This window comes from Pantherophis guttatus, chromosome 8 (assembly GCF_059756535.1).
Source record: "Pantherophis guttatus breed Tessera chromosome 8, ASM5975653v1, whole genome shotgun sequence".
Taxonomy (NCBI): domain Eukaryota; kingdom Metazoa; phylum Chordata; class Lepidosauria; order Squamata; family Colubridae; genus Pantherophis; species Pantherophis guttatus.
Genome location: NC_142070.1, coordinates 4055001 through 4071520, shown reverse-complemented (window position 1 = coordinate 4071520; position 16520 = coordinate 4055001). Strand labels below are relative to the sequence as shown.

At 44.4% G+C, this 16520-nt stretch overlaps 1 protein-coding gene across 18 annotated transcripts in view; it reads left to right on the top strand.

Annotated features, from left to right (window-relative positions):
• The window catches only part of PTPRA (protein tyrosine phosphatase receptor type A), a 132161-nt gene that overhangs the window by 50367 nt on the left and 65274 nt on the right, over positions 1-16520 (top strand). The gene's annotated exons all lie outside the window — the stretch shown is intronic.

Below are 16520 nucleotides of genomic sequence, written 5' to 3'. Positions count from 1 at the left end.
ATAGGGTACAAATTAGCAATCAGGAAACTATCACAGTGTCAATTCATTCCTTTTCATTTCAGCAGCCCAGGCATTTCAGAGTTATGCTGGAACATATGCACACAGACAAACAGAGACACCCCCCCCAAGGGGTGTTAGGGGTGTCTTACCCCCACAGTATTTCTTTCCAGAGAGTAAGTCATCTGTGTACCAAGTTTGGTTGAAATTGCTCGAGGCATTCCAGAGTTATGCTGGAACATACACACACACAGCCATTTATAGACAGACAGACAGACAGACAGACAGACAGATAGATAGATAGATAGATAGATAGATTATTATTTCATTTTTAAAAAAAGGAATAAAAAGGATAGAGTTTTTTTCTGTCGTCTTCTTCGGCCTGCACTAACAATTCATGATTTTAAACTGTGTTCTCCGAATTATAATGGCCCGATGCTTGTGCTTAGTCAAATGAAATGAAGTCCATTTGAACAGGAAGTCAGTACTGAGATTAATCTGGTGTTTTTCTCTAGGAAATGATCAAGGATGTAATAGAATCCATTAGCGCAGAAACATCTTTTAAGGAAAGGAAATGAGTACGCAGACACGACATTGTGTCCTTGTTTGAGCTCTCCTTAACAAGAAAGAAGGCTGCCAGAGTTTCAGTTTTAAGACCTAATTTTGAAATCTTGAAATAAAAGGGAAGATTTAAGAGTCTGAGCATTTTTGGTTCCTTATACTAAAAAAAATTCTCCCATTGGAGTTTTTCTGTCGGTTGAGTGTTGAGTATGAACGTGAATTGAAACCCTAAAACAGGGTTTCCTCAATCTCGGCGGCTGGAAGATGGGCGGACTTCAACTCCCAGAATTCCCCAGCCTGCCAAGGCTGGCTGGGGAATTCTGGGAGTTGAAGTCCGCCCATCTTCCAGCCGGCCAAGTTTGAGAAACATTGCCCTAATACAGGGATGTCAAACTCAATTTCATTGAGGGCCGCATCAGGAATGTGGTTGACCTCGGGGTGGGGGGGGGCGCCCGGGGCGTGGCCGATTGGGTGGGTGTGGCCATCTTGACGCCACTCACTGGGTGTGGCTGACTGGGTGGGCGTGGCCAGCTTGACGCCACTCCCCAAACTGCTGGCATGTTTCCTCTTCACACTGGGTAGCCATGTTGGCCCGATGTAGACTCTTCACACTGGGTAGATTACATGCAGTTCAGTAATTGCAGAAGTTTTTTTTTTCTCCTTATTATTATTAATTTTCTTAATGCAAACCTGTTCATAAAAACGCAGCTGTTTTGCATTTCCTCTAAGGGGAAATGAGAGTTTCCTTAAATAAATTGACCGTAATGTAATGTATGATAGATTTCCAACAGGGGTAGTAGCCACAGTTTAAGCCTCATTGCGGGGATTGAAAATTCTCACTACTCTACTTACAGATAGTCCTGGACTTAACAACCATTCGTTTAGCGACCGTTCAGAGTTTAGAACGGCACTGAAAAAAACCGACATGGCCATTTTTCACACTTGTGACTATTTTTCAAACTTACGACCGTCGTTGCAGCATTACCATGTTCACATGATCCAAATTCGGGACATTTGGCAACTGTCTCATATTTATGACGGTCGCAGCGTCCCATGGTCACGTGATTTCCCCCTTTTGCGACCTTCAGACAAGCAAAAGTCAAGAGGGAAGCCGGATTCACTTAACAACCGGGTGGCTGCCTTAAGAACGGCAGCAATTCACTTAACAACTTTTGCAAGAAAGGTCGGAAAACGGGGCAAAACTCAGCCGTCTCGGTTAGCAGTGGTGGATTTTGGACTCGATTGGGGTCGTAAGTCGAGGACTCCTTATACTTATGGGCCGGACCAAATTGTAGACCAGCTATGGACATGGACCAGGGGTAAAATCTAAAATTTGTTACTACCGGTTCTGTGGGCGTGGCTTGGGGGGGTTAATGTGACTGGGTGGGCGTGGCCAATTTTTTTTTTTAACTTTTAAAACCATTTTTTCTACAACCTCTTCTGCGAAGAGGTTGTAAAAAAATGCTTTCAAAAGGCTCTGACGATCCCAGCTGAGTTGCCTGATCCACAGAGGCTTTTTTTCTTTTAAATGCCTCTTCCGATTAGGCAACTCATCTTGGATCGTCAGAGGCATTTAAAAGAAAAAAAAGGTTTTTTTTCTTTTAAAAGCCTTTGATGATCCCAGCTGAGCCACACAATCATCAGAGGCTTTTTTTTTTAACTTTTAAAAGCATTTTTTCAGCCGAAGAGGTTGTACAAAAAATGCTTTTAAAAGTAAAAAAAAAAGCCTCTGATGATTGTGCGGCTCAGCTGGCCAAAGTGTGTGGGGGGGGGGCAGGGATTTTTGCTACCGGTTCTCCGAACCACCCGCCTCCATCGCTACCGGATCGGGCGATCCAGTCCGAACCGGGAGCATTTCACCCCTGACATGGACACACAGTTATTGTGATTTGGAGTTTTGAGATCAGAAGCATGGGAAGGAGTTGTGTTTGTCATCTTTAAAGGGGGCTGGGGATTTGGAAGGGTTAAAAAAAAAACATATGAAGAACGATTGCGGGATTTGGGTTTGGCCAGTCTAGAGAAAAGAAGGACTAGGGGTGACATGATATCAGAGTTTCAATATTTGAGGGGCTGCCCTAAAGAAGAGGGGATCAGCCTATTCTCCAAAGCCCCTGAAGGCAAGACAAGAAGTAACGGATGGAAACTAATCAAGGAGAGAAGCAACCTGGAATTAAGGAGAAACTTCCTATCTGTGAGGACAATTAACCAGTGGGACAGCTTGCCACCAGAAGTTATGGGTGCTCCATCACTGGAGGTTTTTGAGAAGAGATGGGACAGCCATTTGTCTGAACTTATAGAGGGCAGGTTGAAATCCACAAGTCTTAAAGTTGCCAAGGTTGGAGACCCCTGGTATAGTATCTCCTGCTTTAGCAGGGGGCTGGACTAGAAGACCTCAAAGGTTCCCCCCCCCAGCTCTATTCTATTTTGATTCTCGTTGACACTGTTTGTCTCCTGAAAATCCACCGCGTTCCGCAGACAATAATCTCTGCCCTCCGTCATCCCGGTGGCTACAGAAAAACCTTGGCAGCCTTTGAGTTGGCTAAATCTGTTGTTCGCTGTTCCAAAATTGTTTAGGAATTGATCCAAAACCAGTATAAGGGAAACAATAGCACTGGCTAGATTTTGTGCATCCATTATGGTTTAAAAAAAACAAGCGAACAGCCATAGCCCCAAATAAATGGTTTTAATGCAGGATTCTCTTAAGAGCATCTTCCTGTTATACAGCACTTAGTCTTTCTGTATGTTACTCTTCTGTGGTTTCTGATAGCAGCTACAAGTTCTGGTACAGGTTACTCTTCTGTGGTTTGCGATAGCAGGTACAAGTTTTGCTACAAGTATTTCAGAAGATTGTTCAAGATCTGTGTTGGACCTGATCTTTGGGTGTTAAGTGAATTTCGTTGTATGGGTATACTGTGTATACACGTACAATGACAATAAAGTGATTATTATCATCATCATTATTACTATTCAATGATTTTAATTAATTTTAACTATGATATTGTATATTTATGTTTTTAATTGGCTGTACACCGCCCCGAGTCCTTTGGGAGGAGGGCGGTATATAAATAAAATTATTATTATTATTATTATTATTATTATTATTATTATTATTATTATTATTATTATTATTATTATTATTATTATTATTACTACTACTACTACTACTACTACTACTACTACTACTACTACTACTATCTGTATTCATTAAACATGAAACTCAGTCAACTGAACATTCAAAAATGCGTCACAAATACCATTGACTGGTCCTAATGGTTGATACGGGTTGCTGCCAGCGTCCTAGGGATCAACCAAGTACCTTCTTAAAATGTACAATGTTCCAAGTAGCACAGTTTTTTGCAGTTCCGCTGGTGTTATTGCAGGAAGCTGCAATTTGCTGATGTATGTTATAAAATTCTTGGACATGGTACTTTTTTTTTTTTATAACATACATCAGAAAAATTGCAGCTTCCTGCAATAATAATAATAACTGAATTTCATTTTTAATGAATAAAAGAGAATAATAATAATAATAATTCTCTTGTATTCATTAAAAATGACACTCAGTCAACTGGACATTTAAAAATGTGTCACAAATACCATTGACTGGTGCTAATGGTTGATATGAGTTGCTGCCAGCATCCTAGGGATCAACGAAGTACCTTCTTAAGCTGTACGATGTTCCGAGTAGCACAGTTTTTTGCAGTTCCGCTGGTGTTATTGCAGGAAGCTGCCATTTCTTGATGTGTTTTGCAAAATTCTTGGACATGGTACCAAGTGCCCTGATGACAACGGGTATCACTGTGATATGTTTCATCCATAACTGTGTAGTTTCAATGGCCAGATCGCGATATTTCATGATTTTTTCCAGTTCTTTTTCTTTGACCCTGGCATCTCCTGGCACCGCGATGTCAACAAATTGTACGTTTCGGTTTTCGACAACTGTGATATCTGGCGTGTTGTGTTCCAAGTGACGATCCATCTGTATTCGAAAGTCCCACAAGATCTTCACCTTCTCATTTTCGATAACTTTTTCCACTTTATGTTCCCATGACTTTTTTTCCCCATGATGAGGATGAGGATGAGGATGAGGATGATGATGATGATTCAGAAATACAGGTATCCACAGAGTTACAACCACAATTAAGCCCACATTTGATGTTGTTACCGGTGAGAAATTTGTTAAGTGAGCTTTGCCCCATTTTTACGTCCTTTTCTTGCCACAATCGTTAAAGTGAATCCTCGCAGTTCTTAAGTGAGTCACACAGTTGTTAAGTGAATTTGGCTTCCCCATTGCTCGTCAGAAGGTCGCTAAAGGGATAACGGGCCTCCTGGGACACTGCGACCATCATAAATAGGAGCCAGTTGCCAAGCGTCTGAATTTTGATCCCCTGATTCTGGGATGCTGCAGCGGTCCTTAAGTGTAAAAAACGGTCATAAGTCACCCTTTTCAGTGCTGTTATAATTTTGAACGGTCCCTAAATGAACTCGTTGTAAGTCGAGGACTACCTGTGGTAGGGTCTGCTCAGTTACAGGTAGCCCTCGACTTCTGGCCATTCATTTAGCGACCATTCGAAAGTGCTTCGGCTCAAAAAAAGCGACTTTATTTATTTATTTATTTATTTATTTATTTATTTATTTATTTATTTATTTATTTATTTATTTATTTTTATTTTTTTATTATTCGAATTTCTATACCGCCCTTCTCCTTTCGGACTCAGGGCGGTGAACAGCCAAAATAAAAACATTTATACATAAATACGATTAAAAATAAATTTAAAATAATTAAATTTGGCCCATAGTTTAAAATTTATCATTTTAAAATCCATATCAAAATTTAAAATCAACCATAAAATCATAAAATCAAGAGAGACCGGCTAACTGAAAGAGATGAGTTTTAAGGGCCCGACGAAAGGTCCGGAGGTCTGGGATCACTCGTATCTCTGGGGGTAGGTCGTTCCAGAGGGTAGGTGCCACCACAGAGAAGGCTCTCCTCCTGGGGGTCGTCAGCCGGCATTGTCTAGCCGACGGCACCCTGAGGAGGCCCTCTCTATGGGAGCGAACCGGCCGGTGGGAGGCTATTGGTGGCAGAAGGCGGTCCTGTAATTTAATTTGTATACCGCCCTTCTCCAACAGGACTCAGGGCGGTGTACAGCCAAGATAAAACATTGCATATAAAATTTAAAAACAATTTAAAAAACAATTAAATAATTTCAGCCCAAAATATTAAAAACAACCCAATTAAAACCAAATTCTATTAAAACTGAGAGGATGGGATCAGGCCAGGCCGGCTAGATGGAATAAGTGTGTTTTCAGGGCCCGACGAAAAGTCCGGAGGTCTGATATCGTGCGTATCTCAGGGGGCAGGTCATTCCAGAGGGCAGGTGCTGCCACAGAGAAGGCTCTCCCCCTGGGGGTCGCCAGCCAACATTGTCTGGCCGACAGCACCCTGAGGAGGCCCTCTCTGTGCAAGCGTACTGGCCGGTGGGAGGCTATTGGCGGGAGAAGGCGGTCTCGTAGATACCCCAGCCCTAAGCCATGGAGCGTTTAAAGGTGGTCACCAACACCTTGAAGCGCACCCGGAAGACCACCGGGAGCCAGTGCAGCTCGCGCAGGAGAGGTGTCACATGGGAGCGCCCCGTCGCCCCCATAATCCCCCGCGCGGCCGCGTTCTGCACCAGCTGGAGCCTCTGGGTGCACCCCAAGGGGAGCCCCAGGTAGAAAGCATTGCAGTAATCCAGGCGGGAAGTGACGAGTGCCTGAGTGACCGTGCGTAGGGAGTCACTTACAGTCGGGGTCCTCGCACTTACAACCTGAGCAGCATGGTCACAGTCACATCATCAAAATTCGGATGCCTGGCAACTGGCGTACCAGATAGCATCGGAGTTCCAAAAGATGCTATCACGTCGGTGTTTTTTGCAAAGGGCTGGGCTGGGCCGCTTCGGAAGGAAATGTGACTCTTTTAAAGACTCATGAAAATATCCGGGTTCTCAAGTGCGTAGGCCTGCAAAGTTAAGTGCAGGTTACAGCTTAGTGACTGTTCAAAGTTACAAGCAATAACAGTACTGAAAAATGTGACTTATGACTCCTCCTCCTTTCTCCACTCCCGAGAATCCTACTTCCTTTTGGCACTGATGCTGTTACCTAGTTGGGTCATGAAATGTCTGTAAGAAAATAACCAAGTTCAGAGAGCACGGACCCTACAATCTCCTCCTCCTCCTCCTCCTGCTGCCCCCCCTTCCTCCTCCTCCCTGCGAACCCTCCTCCCTTCTAGCATTGATGCTGTTACCTAGTTGGGTCATGAAATGTCTGTAAGAAAATGACCAAGTTCAGAGAGAACCGAGGAGCAGAGTTCTCAGTCTCACAAAAAAAAAAAAAAAAGGGAAAATTCCCATCCCCAAAGAAGACAAGCCGAAGGATCAAACATACAGGAAATCCATTTTCATGAGATTTTCTCCTCCTGATTCTGGTGCCCCGACGGATACAGAGAAACAGTTTGTCGAGGCAGATGGAAATTGGTCATCCTCAGGATTTCCATCTGGTGTGCAAAGTGTCTCATTTTAACCGGGGCGCTAACCGGCTGGAAAAGAATAGTTTTCTGGGTGACACAGAGGGAGCATGTCATGGAACATCAGTCTGAATGTCTGGAATTAGAGCAATGCATTTTTCTTTTTCCCAAAGGGAAAGATTCAGTGGTGAGATCCAATTTTTTTTACTACCGGTTCTGTGGGCGTAGCTTGGTGGGTGTTGCAGGGGAAGGATACTGCAAAATCCCCATTCTGTCCCCACTCCTGGGGAAAGGATACTGCAAAATCCCCATTCCATCCCCAGTCCTGGGGGAAGGATACTGCAAAATCCCCATTCTCTCCGCACTCCTGGGGAAAGGATACTGCAAAATCCCCATTTCCTCCTCACTCCTGGGGGAAGAATACTGCAAAATCCCCATTCCATCCCCACTCCTGGGGGAAGGATACTGCAAAATCCCCATTCCCACCCCATTCCTGGGGGAAGGATACTGCAAAATCCCCATTTCCTCCCCACTCCTGAGGGAAGGATACTGCAAAATCCCCATTCCCTCCCCAGTCCTGGGGGAAGGATACTGCAAAATCCCCATTCCGTCCCCACTCCTGGGGAAAGGATACTGCAAAATCCCCATTTCCTCCCCACTCCTGGGGGAAGGATACTGCAAAATCCCCATTCCCTCCCCACTCCTAGAGAAAGGATACTGCAAAATCTCCATTCCCTCCCCATTCCTGGGGAAAGGATATTGCAGAATCTCCCTTCCCACCCCACTCTGGGGCCAGCCAGAGGTGGTATTTGCCAGAACCTGCTGGATTTCACCCCTGGAAAGATTTATTCAAAAATTCTAATCAGACAAACATTGAATATATAGGTTTTGCAGGATTGGAATACAAAAATTGCCCTATGAAAAGAGGACACTTTCTGTAATACAGGAATTCTTCCACTTACAACAGTTCGTTTAGTGACCGTTCATAGTTAACGGCACTGAAGAAACGGATTTATGACCATTTTTCACACTTACGACCGTTGCAGCATTCCCATGGTCAGATGATCAAAATTTAGACGCTGACTCGTATTTATGACGGTTGCAGTGTCCTGGGGTCAAGTGATCCCCTTTTGCGACCTTTTGACGAGCAGAATCCATGGGGAAGCCAGATTCACTTAACAACTGGGTGACTCACTTAACAACTGCAGTGATTCACTTAACAACAGTGGGAAGAAAGGTGGTAAAATGGGGCAAAATTCACTTAACAACTGTCTCGCTTAGCGATGGAAATGTTGGGCTCAACGGCGGCCATAAGTCAAGGCCGCTATATTTTTTTAAAGTAAGTCCAAGATTGCATTGATTTTCAAAGAAGGCAAATATATTATGAGTAGCTCTATTTTTGTATGCCTGTGTGGAGGAAATATCAGGATAACCATTGTGGATTTATCCGGTAGAGATATTTAGTTAATGTTACTATATATATATATATATATTGGGGGGGAAAAGTGCTTTGAAGTTAACTTTACTGGACCAAAAACTTGGAAGAATCTTTTGGGGATTAATGTATATCTATTAAGCGAATGATGTTGCAGTGTTAACGAAGAAAAAAATTCATTAAGACAGTTCAAATGGTTTTTATTGGGGCCGTACAGATCTCTGTTTCTTTCTTTCTTTCTTTTTTTAATATAATTTTTATTAAAAGAAAATTTTAGCGGGCATTACTACAGAAACTTAAAAGGAAAAGTAGAAAAAAAAGGAAAGATGAAAGAATTTAAAAAGAGAGAGAGAGAGATCTAACGAAATAACTTCCAATCTCTGCCGCAGTTACAAACATAGCCATTCCCATCTGCAGTTCTTAAGTGAATTTGGGTTCTCCAATGACTTTTTTTGCTTGTCGGAAGGGGATCATGTGACCCCGGGACACTCAACTGTCATAAGTACCTGCCAGTTGCCAAGCGTCTGAATTTTGATCATGTGACATGGGGATGCTGCAAGGGTCCTAAGTGTGAAAAACAGTCATAAGTCCTTGTTTTCAGTGCCTATAGCTTCGGACGGTCATTAAACGAATGGTTGCAAGCCGAGAACCCCCTGTAGTTGAGGTTCGGGAAACTAGCTTGGATGGCAAATCGGTGATTGGTTTTGGAAATAATTGGGTCACCAAACTTCTGCAGGCCCAGTAGAAAAGTTCACTTAGCTGGCCTTGACTGATCTCAAGGGTTAACCAGGGTTGGCTGTGATTAAGACTTGGATCATTGCACCCTGGGAATTCCCAAGATTGTTGGCTAGACAAGTTGTTGTGTTTTTTTAAAGAAAATCTCTGGGAATAAGTATTGGCAAAACCACTTTCATAACTCAGCCAAGAAAAAAACCGCACGGATGATTCACCCACCTTTTTTGTGTTTTTAATTGAAAATTGTGCTTGCGGTACATGCATAGATAAAGAGTTTCCCTTCTGGCCGATTGAGGGACTTTGTAGAAACGGGTTCTTGCCCGTCCTCTTTGGCTCTGTTTAGTTTGGGGGTGGGTGGGAATTGATCTGGGTAATATTTTATAGAGATGAATCAATCGGTGTATCAGTCAGTCAATGATATTTATTGAGGTTGTCCTGTTTCTAAATTCTAAAATCATGACTTTTAAACGGCATTCAAACATGCAACTCCTTCTCATTATAAGGGAGCCAGTATGGCCTAGTAGTTAAGGGGCTGGCTGAGAAACCAGGAGATGGTGAGTTCTAGTCCTGCCTTAAGCAGGAAAGGTGATTGGGGGACTTCGGGCCAATCACCAAGAAACTGTGAGTCCTAGTGCCATCTTAAGTAGAAAAACCGATTGGGGGTCTTTGGGACAATCACCAGGAGGTGGTGAATTCTAGTCCCACGCAGGAAAGCCAGCTAGGTGACTTTGGACCTATCACCAGGAAATGGTGAGTTCTAGTCTTATCAAGCAAAAAAAACCGATTGGGGGACTTTGGGACAATCACCAGGAGATGGTGAGTTCTAGTCCTGCCTTAAGCAGGAAAGGTAATTGGGGGACTTTGGGCCAATCACCAAGAAACCGTGAGTTCTAGTGCCATCTTGAGCAGGAAAGCTGGCTGGGGGACTTTTTGGGATAATCACCAGGAGGTGGTGAATTCTAGTCCCACGCAGGAAAGCCAGCTAGGTGACTTTGAGCCTATCCACCAGGAGATGGTGAATTCTAGTCCCGCCTTAGGCATGAAAGCTGCCTGGGTGACTTTGGGCCAGTCACCAGGAGACAGTGAGTTCTAGTTCCATCTTAAGCAGGAAAGCTGGTTGGGGGACTTTGGGTCAGTCACCAGGAGACAGTGAGTTCTACTCCTGCCTTAGGCATGAAAGGCGGCTGGGTGTCTTTGGGCCAATTTTATGACATTCATGTTCATTTCGCCAATTATTGCAACCAGCAAAAACTGCTCAGAGTTGGTTTTCTTTAAGATGTTGATTGTGGCTACAACCAACTTAACTTGCATCTGTACAGGGAATGTTACAGCAAACAGTAGTCCGTCTCCATTCACGCACAAGATATAATAAAAATAGGATTCCAGTAATAATATTTAATAATTATCAAGTGTTTTAAAGGGTAGGCTGGTGATGCCGAGATTGACAATCTGTTCTGTCCCCAACCACACGCACACACACCAAAAGACGTTCAAGAGTTAAAGACCAAACCAGCTGGCAAAATCCTTTTCCTTATGATAACGGAACTTGGCAACAACCTAGTGGCTGCCTGCCAAGAGTTTATTATTTACGAAGAGGAGAGATAACTTCTCCCCACTCCTGGTACATCAAAAGAAACAGCTCAATAATTATGGAGTCAATCAAGTCCGGAGATAATCCAGCAAAGTCTATAGCCAAAAGTCTGGCAATGCAGAATGACGTGGAAGCTTTCAGCTTTGTTCGTCACAAGGTTTGACTGGCCACCACGCTCCCTTTTATATCCTGTGGGGTGTGGTCCAGTGACTCAGCCTAATCTCGGGCACGCCTTTTCTTCTGTTGCGCACGCTTATCTCTGCGACGCTGGCATGGATCCAGCCAAGACTCATTACCCTCATCACTGTCCATCTGTGGCTGCGTGGACGTGCTTGGCCCCGGCCCTATCTCTTGCCCTTCGGCGGACCCCGAAGGCATTGCCAGAGAGGAGGGTCCTGGAGAGGGAGGCCTTGCCAACTCCTCTCCTTCACTCTCGGAGTCCTCTCCTGCCGATGACACAGGCTCAGGTAACGGAGCCACAACACAGTCGTGTCTGACAAGCTTTTTGAAATAGGATGAAATTTTCATGATTCTGAGCTGTGCTTATATAGTTCAGGGGGTAGCAAATAACAACCAGAAGCTAAATATATGCCTAATAAAAGATTTTTTAAAAAAAAAACATGAGGCATGTGTTCCTAAATCCAACCTAGTCCACATGGATGCTTTTCAGATGAACAAGAGGTATGAATTTGAGCTGATTCATTGTAGTATCATCTTAACGGGCAAATGGTTCATTCATTCATTCATTCATTCATTCATTCATTCATTCATTCATTCATTCATTCATTCATTCATGGCTTTATACCATCAGCCTGGTTTCATGGTAGTGATTACCATATCCCGGTAATTGTTATGAATCAAACATAATCTAGGACAGTGATGGCTAACCTTTTTGCCATCGCGTGCAGGAAGGGGTGGGGGTGGGGGGGTCATGCGCGTGCCCATACCCATAATTCTATGCGACCCCCCACTAACCCCGCTCCTGGCACGCAATGGCCTGGAAGGCCCGTTTTTCTTTCTCACCTGGCTCCAGGAACTCTCTAGGCGTCTGGGGAGGGCGGAAACAGCCTTCCCCACCCCTCCGGAGTCCAAAAATGATCTGTTTGACAACTTACAGTCCCATCGGAAGCTGAGCTCGTGTGCCCACTGATATGGTTATGTGTGCCACAGGTTCACCATCACGGATCTAGGATGTTCTGGGATTTTGGATGTCAGCACCCATACATCTTAAAACTCTATGTGGGTTTGTCCACAGAGATTCTCAATCAACCAGATCATGGTTGTTCCAAAAGTGCTTTTTTTCAAAAGGCAAACTAGACTTTCTTGGGGTTTTTTTTTTTTTGTTGTTGTTCTTTTCTTCTTTGAAAACGTTTTGCTTCTCATCCAAGAAGCATTTTCAGTTCTCTTAAGCGCAAGGAAGAAAGAAAAAAACAAACCCCAGAGAAAGTCCAATTGCCTTTTTGGGAAAAAAGCACTTTTGTCTCTGTGGGGTTTTATTTCCCATAAAAGTACAGAATTTTATCATTCAGCTGTAATCTTGGAGGCCATTATTCGAAAGACGCCCCCCTGCTTAGTACATGAATTTTCTCGCTAGAGAGCATTCTTTATGTTTCCCTTTAAATGTCTCCACAAAGGAGCACTTAACCCACCACCTCCAAATTAAATCTGCCACACTGTTGAACAGCTTGTAAGTGTTGGAGAACTTTCCGTATATTTAACCAAAATCTGCTTGGGAGTATTATTTTAAATGTTAAATAATTGATATTTTATCAGTGCTCCGCAATCTGTTTCCTTGCAAAGTCAAACTCTTAGTTCTAGTCTTCAAAAAAAATAAAATTAAAAAAAATGGAGATCAAATCACCTCCATCCTCTTTCTATGCTCTTCAGATACCGTGTTTACCCTCTTTATTTTTTATTTTTTATTTTTTATTTTTATTAGTCATATTTCTATGCCGCCCACTCTCCGAGGACTCTGGGCGGCTTACAACAATTGATGGTATACTAAATAGCTTATTGCCCACAACAATCTGGGTCCTCGTTTTACCCACCTCGGAAGGATGGAAGGCTGAGTCAACCTTGAGCCGGTGAGATTTGATCCGCTGATCTGCTGAACTAGCAGTCAGCTGAAGTAGCTGCAGTACTGCACCCTAACCACTGCGCCACCTCGGCTCCTTTTCATTTCCCACATGCCTTGTGGGGTGCTACAAGACCCAACGCTTTCTCCTCTTTGTTTAGCATAGGGGGTATCCTATTTTGGCAACTTTTAAGACTTGTGGACTTCCACTCCCAGAATTCTCCAGCCAGCATGACATCCCAGTCACCCAGCCAGCTTTCATGCCTAAGACGGGACTACAATTCACCGTCTCCTGGTGATTGGCTCAAAGTCACCCAGCCGGCTTTCATGCCTAAGACGGGACTAGAACTCACCGTCTCCTGGTGATTGGTTCAAAGTCACTTAGCTGGCTTTTATGCTTAAAATGAGACTAGAACTCACCATCTCCTGGTGATTGGCTCAAAGTCACCCAGCCAGCTTTCACGCCCATGACGGGACTAGAACTCACCGTCTCCTGGTGATTGGCTCAAAGTCACTTAGCTGGCTTTTATGCTTAAAATGAGACTAGAACTCACTGTCTCCTGGTGATTGGCTCAAAGTCACCCAGCCGGCTTTCATGCCTAAGACGGGACTAGAACTCACCGTCTCCTGGTGATTGGTTCAAAGTCACCCAGCCAGCTTTCACACCCATGACGGGACTAGAACTCACCGTCTCCTTGTGATTGGCTCAAAGTCACTTAGCTGGCTTTTATGCTTAAGATGAGACTAGAACTCACCGTCTCCTGGTGATTGGCTCAAAGTCACCCAGCCGGCTTTCACGCCTAAGACGGGACTAGAACTCACCGTCTCCTGGTGATTGGCTCAAAGTCACCCAGCCGGCTTTCACGCCTAAGACGGGACTAGAACTCACCGTCTCCTGGTGATTGGCTCAAAGTCACCCAGCCGGCTTTCACGCCTAAGACGGGACTAGAACTCACCGTCTCCTGGTGATTGGCTCAAAGTCACCCAGCCGGCTTTCACCCCTAAGACGGGACTAGAACTCACCATCTCCAGCTTTCTAGCCTAGTGCCTTAATCACTGGACCAAACCGACTCTCTTACTAGCACACACACAGATTTGCAAATAGATCCAATAACTCTGAAAGCTTAGAGCCTCTTGGTGGAAATCTTCCTTAATGACTGGACAAGCTCAAACGTCTTGAGGTGGACCATGCCATTCCCCATTTAAATTCCCTCTGAAGTGTAATTTTGGATTAAAGACAAGTTTCTTGGGATTGCTTCTGGCACCCGGTCATTGGCATGCAAACCTTGTCAAGCGCTCCTTGGTTTTCCCAAGTATTTAACTTGGAAGCTTTTGGACCTGTTTAAAAACTGCCTTCCAATTTAGATGACACATTCAATATTGGTAAAAGCAACTGGTTTGAGGCATTGATGCCAAATCTTTAAAAGGGAAGTTAAGGTTACATGGAAAATCTGGGCGTTTCAAGACTTTTCAGGACACAAAAATGGTTTGCCAAAAGGGGGGAAAATATCTTGGAAACCCTGATCAAGAGGTAAAGCTTTAGTGATAGAAAATTGGCTATGCTTGAAAGGGTTTTTTTCCCCCCATTTTAATCTCTTGGGATCTAATTAACTTCTTATGGAATTGCAGGGATCTGCAGGACAGAGTTTAGAAAACCCTGCAGTAGAAAACCCTGTAAATCTTAACAATTGTTGGAATATTATTTTCTACATCAGGCTGGCTGGGGAATTCTGTTAGCGCAGCAGACTAAAAACACTGTTATTAACATCAGCTGCCTGCAATTACTGCAAGTTCGAATCTCACCAGGCTCAAGGTTGACTCAGCCTTCCATCCTTTCTAAGGTCGGTAAATTGAGGACCCAGATTGTGGGGGCAATAAGCTGACTTTGTATAAATATACAAAAAGAATGAAGGCTATTGCTTAGCGCATTGTAAGCCGCCCTGAGTCTCCAAAGAAGGGCGGCATATAAATTAAAAAAAAGAAAAATTCTGGGAGTTGAAAGCCGCACATCTTAAAACTTGCCAAGGTTGAGAATCTGGGCTTTATATTATCATAAATAAATATCTGGCTAATTCAAATGCTTACTGCATATTAGGTTCCTCCAAGGCTGTTATGAAACACCTCTTAAATAATATATTTTGCTGTTACCCGGATTGCTTTTGATGCAGAAGTCTAATATATAATATAAAATACAGCCAGCCAGTTAAATCTAGTGGTTAAGGCAGGGATGGCTAACCTTTTTGCCATCGCATGCCAAAAGCGGGCGGAGCACGGGGGGTTCACGCGCATGCATGCCCACACCCATAATTCAATGCACCTCCGCCCAACCCCCCACGCATGTGCGCGTGGCCCCCCGCACTACCCCCCCCTCCGCTTTGGCACGTGATGGCAAAAAGGTTACCGGTGGGCCCAGTAGGCCTGTTTTTTGCCCTTCCCAGGCTCCAGAGGCTTTCTTGGAGCCTGGGGAGGGTGAAAACTGCCTCCCCCATCCCCCCGAGGCCCTCCGAAGGCCAGAAATGGCCCATTTCCTGACTTCCGGTGGGCCCAGATGGCCCGAAAATCAGCTGGCCGATGTGTGCTGGGGCTGACCTAGGGCAACACTTGCGTGCCCACAGATATGGCTCCATGTGCCACCTGTGGCACACGTGCCATAGGTTCGCCATCACAGGGTTAAGGCATTAGGCTAGAAAGTCTGAGATCGTGAGTTCTAGTCCAGCCTTAGGCATGAAAGCCGACTGGGTGACTTTGAGCCAATCACCAGGAGACAGTGAGTTCTAGTCCCACCTTAAGCACAGAAGTCTGGGTGAACTTTGGGCCAATCACCAGGAGACAGTGAGTTCTAGTCCAGCCTTAGGCCTGAAAGACAGATGTGTGACATTTGGCCAATCACCAGGAGCCTGGGAGTTCTAGTTCCAGGCTAGGCATAAAAGCCATCTGGGTGACTTTGGGGATATTCTCTCTCAGCTCAACCCACCTCACCTCACCGGGTTGTTATTACGGGGAAAAGGGGAGGAAGGTTATTAGGAATATTCTTCGCCTTGAGTTACGTATAAAAACAATACAGGTGGGTTAAAAAAAAACTCGTAATACAGATTTATTTCAAAATGTGTTTTTCTGCTACATTGCAAACTTGCAGCATATTTTTGAATAAACTTAGCTATGTTCCCGACATCCGTAGACTCCCACACACACAGTGATACATGCACACTGTTCAGCACAGCAGATTTCACAGAAATTCAAGACCAGGGAGTTTAGTATTCATGGCAAAAGCATTTGCTGTGTATTTATAATTATAGATGTGCATCCTATTTTCATTCACAAGGAGAGTCGCAAAAACCGATGTTTTCTGATTGTGCCATGTCATCTTATCCTAGGACTTTTAAGAGCAGTTAGCAATAAAAGGAGGATAAAAGCTTGCCCATTGATTTCCCTTCAAAGTGTGCAATCGGGCAGGCGACACAGATAGTCCTCGACTTACAACAGGGGGGCAACGTGTGAGTGGCAGGCTCACCCACAGCTCCATTTGTGCCACGTGGCTCCCGTGGATGGGTCCTCCGCTTGCACGAACGGGAGCGTCATGCGCCAGTGGAGGGAGGTTACGCCCGCACGTGAAGCTCCACTT